Source organism: Artemia sp. Qi Xiang Cuo, chromosome 4 (genome assembly GCF_049724085.1).
Source record: "Artemia sp. Qi Xiang Cuo chromosome 4, ASM4972408v1, whole genome shotgun sequence".
Lineage (NCBI taxonomy): Eukaryota > Metazoa > Arthropoda > Branchiopoda > Anostraca > Artemiidae > Artemia > Artemia sp. Qi Xiang Cuo.
In genome coordinates, this window is record NC_142797.1 from 67,827,882 (window position 1) to 67,836,095 (window position 8,214).

Here is an 8,214-nt window from a genome sequence, read left to right on the forward strand (position 1 = left end):
AAATTGTCAGCTCTTAAATTATATGAGAACCTCGAAGGATTCATTCAATGTGAAATTGTATGAAGACCTCAAAGGACTGACTCAGTTTTGAATCGAATCTCAGTGAAGGTAGTTGTTTGGTGACTGGGACTGGATAATGGCGGTACGCTGTATCGTTCCATATCAATTTATTTTATTAGTATTTTCATTATATATTGTCAAAACTGTCAAACACCATCCTAACAACAAATTAGTGGTTTGCCCGTTAACTTTGTTGAGCGAATAATGAGTATAAAGGGCTAGATAGGCGTTTGGCCGTCCCTGGTCTGTTCAGGCCATGAGCCACTTTAATATGGTAGCCTTCTGAATTAGGGTAAGTGAGTAAGAATTACGGGGTTGTGAGGCATCAATCTCGAATCTCATGCTCGAAATCATGGTTGGAGAAACCAACCCATTTTATTGGTGTCAGAAGTGGGATGGTCGGAACATCACTTAAATGGACCTGTTTTGGCTTTACCCGGGGCTGGGGAGTTGGTGCACTTACAGGGAGCTGGGAGCTGGTGCACATTGACAAGAATGGCCATGCAATGATCCACTACTAGGAAGCTCGGTCTGCCTTGGCTGGATTTGATAATGAGTTATTTGGAAAATTAGTCATTTTATCGAAGATTATTAGCAATTTCGAAGAAAATAAGAAATTAGCCTGCAGACTGACTCTCTTAATGTTAAAGAATTTGTAAAAAAAATTGTAACCTAATATTATTGAATTATTTGATTTTTAGATATATGTTTTTTTGGGAATAACCTAATGTCGATTAGATCTAAAATGGAGTGATTTGTCTATGGTGATTTAAGGGTTACAGTATTAGGATTATTACATCATATTTGAGTGTGCCCTTGGTAAAGGAAATGGTCATAGGGTATGACCATCAGTTGTGCTTGAAGGTTGACATGTATCGTGGTTTCCTGGACTTAGGACTAGGGATAGGCTTTTGTTGAATAAGTGAGGTTAACATAAGTTCACCTTTATTGGTTAATTAGTTTGTGGTTTTGTTGTTGCATTTCCTTCTTTTGTGTAAGTTCTAGTTGAATACTTTTAAATGATGTCAAGGTATCCTTTCCGTCAAACAAAATCCGTTTATGGATGGATTTGTGATGCAAGAAGAACACTTAGGTGTAGCTGTCCCATTAGTTAATGTTCTTTTTGAAGGAATTGATTCGGGTGGTGAGAATTGGAATTCTGGGAGTGATCCCCGCAAGGTTACTTGAGAAAAGTCGTAGGGATACTGGTGGCAGAAGCCTTAATAGGCTCGAGTAAATGTTCTATTTGCGCAGTCGAGTCGCCGAGAAACAGGGTTTTCAGATCACATAGACAGGCTGGACGATTTGAACCTGCTTTCGAACGTCAATCATGGCTATTGTACGCCCAGATCTCATGATATCCTCAACGTTTCCCCACCCAGAGACCAGTGGTTGTGCCCAAATTAAGTGCATCCATGGTTTTTATCAAGAAGTTAGCTTGAACCGAGTTAGACTTAGGCTTGGGGCTTCAATGGATATCCTAACATTTAGTGGGGAGTCAGACCTCTTGGCACGGATGGATCAGGCTAGGTCTAGGTTGATACTTGCCGAAATCAGACCTTTCCCTGAGCATTTGCTTATCTTGGAGAGTAGGTTGCGGTCACCCTTGAACATGTGGCTTATGCAATTGCCGCGCCAAGAAAAGAAATCATGACATGCTTTTGAAGCAGCACTATCTTCATGCTGTACCGGCAGAGAGGCTGACTTGAGGCTCGCAGCGGAATGAATTGTCTATTACTCGGATCAAATGAAACCAGAGGAGTATGCACACCTGGTTCAAAAGTCTGTTGATCTTCGTTATGGTTTCACAGGCCCAGATCCGTCAAGACCAAAGGTCTTCACTGTATACGTCAAAGAATTTCTGCGAGGACTTCCACTTTCATATTTTGAGGAATTCAATAAGGCTAATCCGGTAACAATAAGGAGTGTGTCGAGCTTCTGAGGGAGGTTAGGACACGTTAGACTCGACGGGAGTTCCACTTAGAGTCGCTGCCAGGCCATCAGGTAAATAGCATCCAGGCTCCATGGTCTTTAAACCGTAATCAGGCAACGTACCGTGGGTGGGATTAGGCCCCCAATTCAACGTGAGCGTTGCCCAATCTCAGAAGTGATCTGTTATCATTTTCGACAGTCGGGTCATATTTTGAGGTTTTGTCCAAAGAGGTTGAATGGATTCCCACCTACCAATACTGATCAAGAAAAAGAGTCGGGTCACCGTCAGATTGAGGTGGGACGCAGGACCAAGAGCCTGTCAAACCTGTCTCCGTGTCTTCAGAACTCAGGGCAATACCTGTAAGTGAAGAACTGCGTCAGTGTATGGTTTGTTCAATAGCTCACAAGTTTTCATTGTCTTTTGCAAGTGTAAATTTTTGTGGAGTGGAGGTGCTGCTCTCTACGATACAGGGGTGGGGTGTAATATTATCAGTGAAGCCACCTTTGTTAGTTTGCCGTAAGAGTGTGTTATATCGAGAAATGTGCAATATACAGGAGCTCGCACGTTATCGGGCGCCCTGCGTATCAAAGGAGGAGCAGTGCCGAAACTTTCCATTTTGGGCAGTAGTTTTACTGACTCGTATCTGTTGTTGCCAAATTTGAGTTACCCGCTTTTGATTGAACGTCCCTTCAATCAGGAGGTTTGTGTCCTTTATGATCCAACTACAAATATAATTTGATTGAAGAGTACCTGCTCACATGCTCAAAGACCTGTAAATCCTAAAATTCCTGTGGTGTTTGCTTGTTTTTCAATGGATGTTAAAGCTGGCCTTGTATTGGGGCCGACATTTTGCCACAAGATGAAGCCGGGGAATTTTCGGTCAACGGAGTGTTTAGTTAGAGGTACTGAGATCAAAACGGGTCAAAGGCTATTAATCGAGCAGGGTCTAGCGTTCTCAAATGTAAAAGTTGCGGTTCCGTCCCAAATACTTGAGGTTAGAGATGGAAAGGCTAGGCTTTGGCTGGATAACTGCTCGGATTTTCCGGTTCGTGCTAGGAAATCACGATTGCATCTACTGTCATGCGAATTAGATCCAGATCCAGGGTTTGTCCATGAGGTGGTAAATCAGTTGTTTTTTTCTGCGGAAGGCCCCTTCCAGCAGATAGGTTCCGTACAGATAGGCTGGAATGATATATCGAGGGATAAATTTTTGGCCTGTTTCAAAATGAACCATTGGGAGCTTCCCATCCATTCTACTTTAGACAATCTTCTCTGGGAATTCCATGACATCTTTGCAGGTAGCGACGACGACTTAGGTCACTACCGAGGTATTACACACCGAATCAACACTGGTAATCATCCCCCTATACGCCAGTGCCCCTACGAGGTCCCCCCTTATATGGTTCCAAAACTGAGGGAAAGGATTGAAGACCTGTTACGACAAAGCGAGTTACGGGAGTCCTCAAGCCTTGGTCATCCCCAGTACCCCTAGTTAAAAATGAAGACGGTACATTCAGGCTAGTAAAGGATTACAGAAAGCTGAACTCCCTTACAAAATTTGACAGTTACGCCTTACCAAGGATTGACGACATTCTTGATAAGCTGAGGGGTTTCAAAGTTTTCTCGAAGATGAACTTGGTTCAAGGTTTCCTGCAAATTGGAGTGAAGCTAGAAGATCGCGAAAAGACCACAATCACGACCCCATTTGGATTACTTGAGTACACTAGAATGGGATTTGGGTTGTCAAACGCGCCCACATCATGCGAAAGGATAATTGAATCTGCCCTTCGATATATCTTAGGGAAGCATGTTTTTGTTCTTCTAGATGATTGTGGGACTGTAACCGTCGACTATGATTCCCATTTTGAGATCCTTCGCCAAGTTTTTATGAGGTTCCGAGAAAACACTCTTAAGCTCGAGCCAAAGAAGTGTGAATTTTTCGTGTCTTCACTTACCTTTTTAGGTCATATTGTGTCCTCGGATGGATTGCGTCCCTTATAAGGTCCAAGCTGTTCGTGAGCTACGTTATCCGTGAAATATTTCGGAGTTGAGGTCTAGTGTAGCTTTATTGAGTTACTTTAGGAAATTTATTCGAGATTTCACTAAAATATCAAAGCCATTGTCTGATTTGACGAGAAAGGGGAAGGTCTTTTGTGTTTGAGACATCCCAAACTGAAGCCTTTGAGAAACTCAGGTCTCTGCTTATATCTGAGCCTCTTTTGGCATACCCCGACTTTGAAAATGACAAATTCATTTTTACGACTGATCTGTCTTGTTTTTCGATTAGTGCTTGTCTCTCTCAGGTACAAGATGGTTTGGAGTACCCGATTGCATATGTTAGTCGTGTACTAAGTCCTGTAAAACGGCGGTATTCTGCTACGACAACAGAAGCATTAGCATTGTGGGAGTACGTCCGAAAATTCAGGTATTACTTGCAACCAAAAGCGTTTGTGGCAAGAACAGACCACCAACCCTTAAAAGCATTACTTTTTAAGGATATTACCGCGGGGAAGCTAACAAAAATCTGCCTTGCCCTTCCGGAATTTACGTCTTCGGTCAAATATAAGCCAGGAAAGGAGATGTTTGTGGATGCACTTTCTAGACTGGTTGGACAAATCCCAGAAGGTAAAGGATTATCCAGTATAGTGAAATTAGTTCATGCTTTGGATATTTCACCCGCATTAAATTTGGCTGATCTGTTAAAAGAACAAAAAATAGACCCTTTATGTAAGTGTGTGTTTCTGAGGTTATGTGAAGATGTGCCACTCCCTCGAGAATTGTATTTTTGAAAAAAGTATAGGATCCTTTTGCTTAGAGGATGGACTTGTTTGTTTCCTTTTATCTTCGTCAGCTTCATATCGTGATGACATTTCTGTTTCGTATCCGAGTATCCGAGAGTTAAGTAATTTAGGTTTTGGATATTTTTCACAAATCGAGAAAACATTTTGGAATATCAAAGATGTTCCACGAAACTAAATCCACTGTCTGGTTCCCAAAGATGTATAATCGAACGAAGCAGTATATTTCCTCCTATCTTGATTGTTTAAGACGTAAGACCCCCAATAGGGCCCCAGTGGCACGCCTTGGTAAAGTCCCCATTCCTGGTAGCCCAATGGAGTTTTTGTCATCAGATGTTGTTGGTCCACTTCCTAGGAATAGAAATGGGAACTCAGTCATTCTTACGGTATGTTGTCATTTTACAAAGTTCTTGTTTGGAGTAGCTCTGCTGGATCAGAAGGCCAAAAAAGTTGCTTGGGCCTTGATAGAAAGGGTCTTCCTTGTCCATGGAGCACCTGCTTCCTTGCTCACGGACAAGGGAGCAAATTTTACGTCCAAGCTGGTGAAGGAAGTTAGCGAAATATTGGGTGTCACCCGTCTCAAAATAAGCTCTTACCACCCCCAGTGTAATGGACAAGTAGAAAGAATGCATAGAACCCTTAAATATGTTATGGCACTTTGTGTGTCCTCGGGACGTGATGACTGGGATGGACATGGACACCTTCCATTTGCAATTTATTGGCTAAATGATGCATATAATGAAACCACCTACGAAACTCCCTATTTTGCCATGTATATGAAAGACCCATCCTCCTCCCTGCCAAATATTGCTAAAAATAGACCATTTTATGACACTTTGGATAATTATAAATCTCAAATGTTGACAAAAATGATTGAAACCCGTAAAGAAATTTCCAGTAGCATTTTTGCGTCAAAAGATTACCAGAAGAGTTATGCGGACGTGAAGGCAACTAGGTTTAAAGCATTGAACCCGGGTGATATTGTCTTTTTGAAGGTACCACAACCTCTTGGTCCGGGTGATAAACTTGCAAAGGTTCGTTTTGAAGGGCCTTATTGTATTATCCGGCAGTTAAACGAAGCTTTGAATTATGAAATTCAACTGTCGGGAACAAAAACTGAGGTGGTACATTATAACTGTCTGGCTTGGTCAAATTTGAAGTCCTTTTGGATCTTTGAGCCTGATAAAATCCACCAGGCACCGGAAGAGATCTCCCCTCAGACTCAACTGGTCGCGTCTGCACCATTAGCAAAATTCAAGAGCTTTATCTCACAGCTCCTTGAAGATTGCTCTTATTACCCGATAGATCCGGTCGAAAATTGGCAGACTGAGCTTCCTAGTAGTGGATAATTGCATAGCCAGTCTTGTCAATGGGCACCAGTTCCCTGCAAGTGCACCAACTCCCCAGCCCCGGGTAAAACCAAAACAGGTCCATTTTAGTGATGTTAAAGCCATTCTTCATCCCTCAAAAGAAACTTTACATAACTCTCTTTTTCAGGAGGATGCTCTACAGTCTATTCTTGAGTCAGACCAATCCACCATAGGGGAGGCGCCATCACTAGTGGCAGAAAAGACAGTGCTATCTCAGGAGCTGCAATTGGACGCCTCGAATGAGCAAGCATCAAATGATATGGTTACTTCATCTGCAGGTCCATCTACCCCTACGGGCTTGACATTCACCACTGAGTAACCTCGAACCCCAAGTCCCACTGAAATAACCGTAGGACTTCAATCGGGTATGTTAACCATCATCAATTGGCTCTGAATATACGTAACTACCGGCATCGCTCGTTCACAGCACTCTCAGCCATTTGAACGAACCAACACCGCCTAATTCTACCCCGTTAAATCTGCGGCTATCAGCCACTTTGTTCGACAACCCAACCTCTTCAACACCACAAATCAACGCCAGTCGATACCGTTATCGCTTTTTGGTTTTTCATTTTATCAGCTCTACTTCCTGCCTTTGACCAGCGCAGCAGATCATCCCCTCCCCGACGATGTCCCCCTATATCAACAGCTCGTGCCAGAGGTTCACAATATTCCTGTATGATTCATCGATACCCCCTCTTCAGGTGCCAGTAAAATTCTTGCTGAGCCATCGATGCCCCTCCGTCGATCCCAAAGAAATCGGCGTCCGCCAGAAAGATACAACCCTAGGTGGTAGATAGAATCTCTTTAGTAAAGTGAAAAATTTGATCCGTCAGTTGGTGTTCCTCAAGGCAAGATAATGAGCCGTCAGCCATCAGCCCCCCCCCCTATGCCAGTACAGAAGTCCAGTCATTAAGCCAATATTGTTAATCATTTAGTGTTACTGTTATATCTGTTGTGTATTTATATGTATACTCCTTATGTTCGTACCATGTAGAGTTAGTTTGATGTTTAATGTCCATCAAAAGTGATGAAGTTATTTGATGTCCGTCGTTAGATTTAGGTTGCCACCTTGATTGACCTCAGTAGTAATTCTTTTTATATGATTTTGGTGGTCAACAGTTCTCCTTCTTAGGGATATTATTTTTCCTTTTTGGCACAATAAGTAAAGTATTATCCCCTTTATCTTATCCCTTTTTGTTGGTTCCTCGCAGTTCTCCGTGGTTGGTTTCTTGGTTTAGAGCTATTTAAGAATGAGCAAGTTGTATTTGAAAGACGTGACCCCATCCAGTCGGGACGTATGTATTTTCTCCTGACAAGTCCTTGGCATCCACCCTAAGAATAAATTTTTGCAATTTTAAATACTAATTAATGTAAATTTTCAATTATTTTTTTTTTGTGTGACCCTGATTTTGATCCTTGGAGGCGGATAAGGTTGTTAGATGGTCCAAAAATTATTAAGCCCTCCTTGGTCACCTTGGGTTCACCTTGTTTGCTATTTTGGGAGTTAGTAATCCCTTGCGTTTAAACATTATGGGTTGGATGAGTGGCTAATTAGTCAGTTGTTGGACCATTTTGCGACGCTATCTATGGCTGGGAGATAACCATTTTTTTTTCCTTTTCAAAAAAAAAATGGCTCTGGACCATGGTTCTGACTTTGGAGGCTCGTGGGCGAGCCTTCGATAAGGGGGGAGGTATGTAATGATGTAGGTTCAGGTCATGAAATCCTACAGGAGAAGAATTGTCGGCTTTGAAGTTATATGAAAACCTCGAAGGATTCATTCAATGCGAAATTGAATGAAGACCTCGAAGGATTGAGTCAGTTTTGAATCAATTCTCAGTGAAGGCAGTTTTTTTGTGACCGGGACTGGATCAGGGCGGTAAGCTTAATCGTTCCATATCAGTTTATTTTATTATTATTTTCATTATATATTGTCAAAATTATCAATGAACATCCTAACCATAAATTAGTGGTTTGTCCCTTAGCCTTCTTGAGCGAATAATGAGTATGGAGGTCTAGTTAGGCGTTTGGCCGTCCCTGGTCTGTTCAGGC

General features: G+C 42.2%; 1 long non-coding RNA gene across 1 annotated transcript in view; it reads left to right on the forward strand.

The window, feature by feature from the left end:
* LOC148953352 (uncharacterized) overlaps nucleotides 1-8,098 on the forward strand; it is a 47,341-nt gene extending 39,243 nt beyond the window's left edge. The window contains exon 2 of the long non-coding RNA XR_016141632.1: nucleotides 6,289-8,098. This is a non-coding gene — a long non-coding RNA (uncharacterized LOC148953352). The remainder of the gene's footprint in view (nucleotides 1-6,288) is intronic.
* Nucleotides 8,099-8,214: the final 116 nt, after the last annotated feature.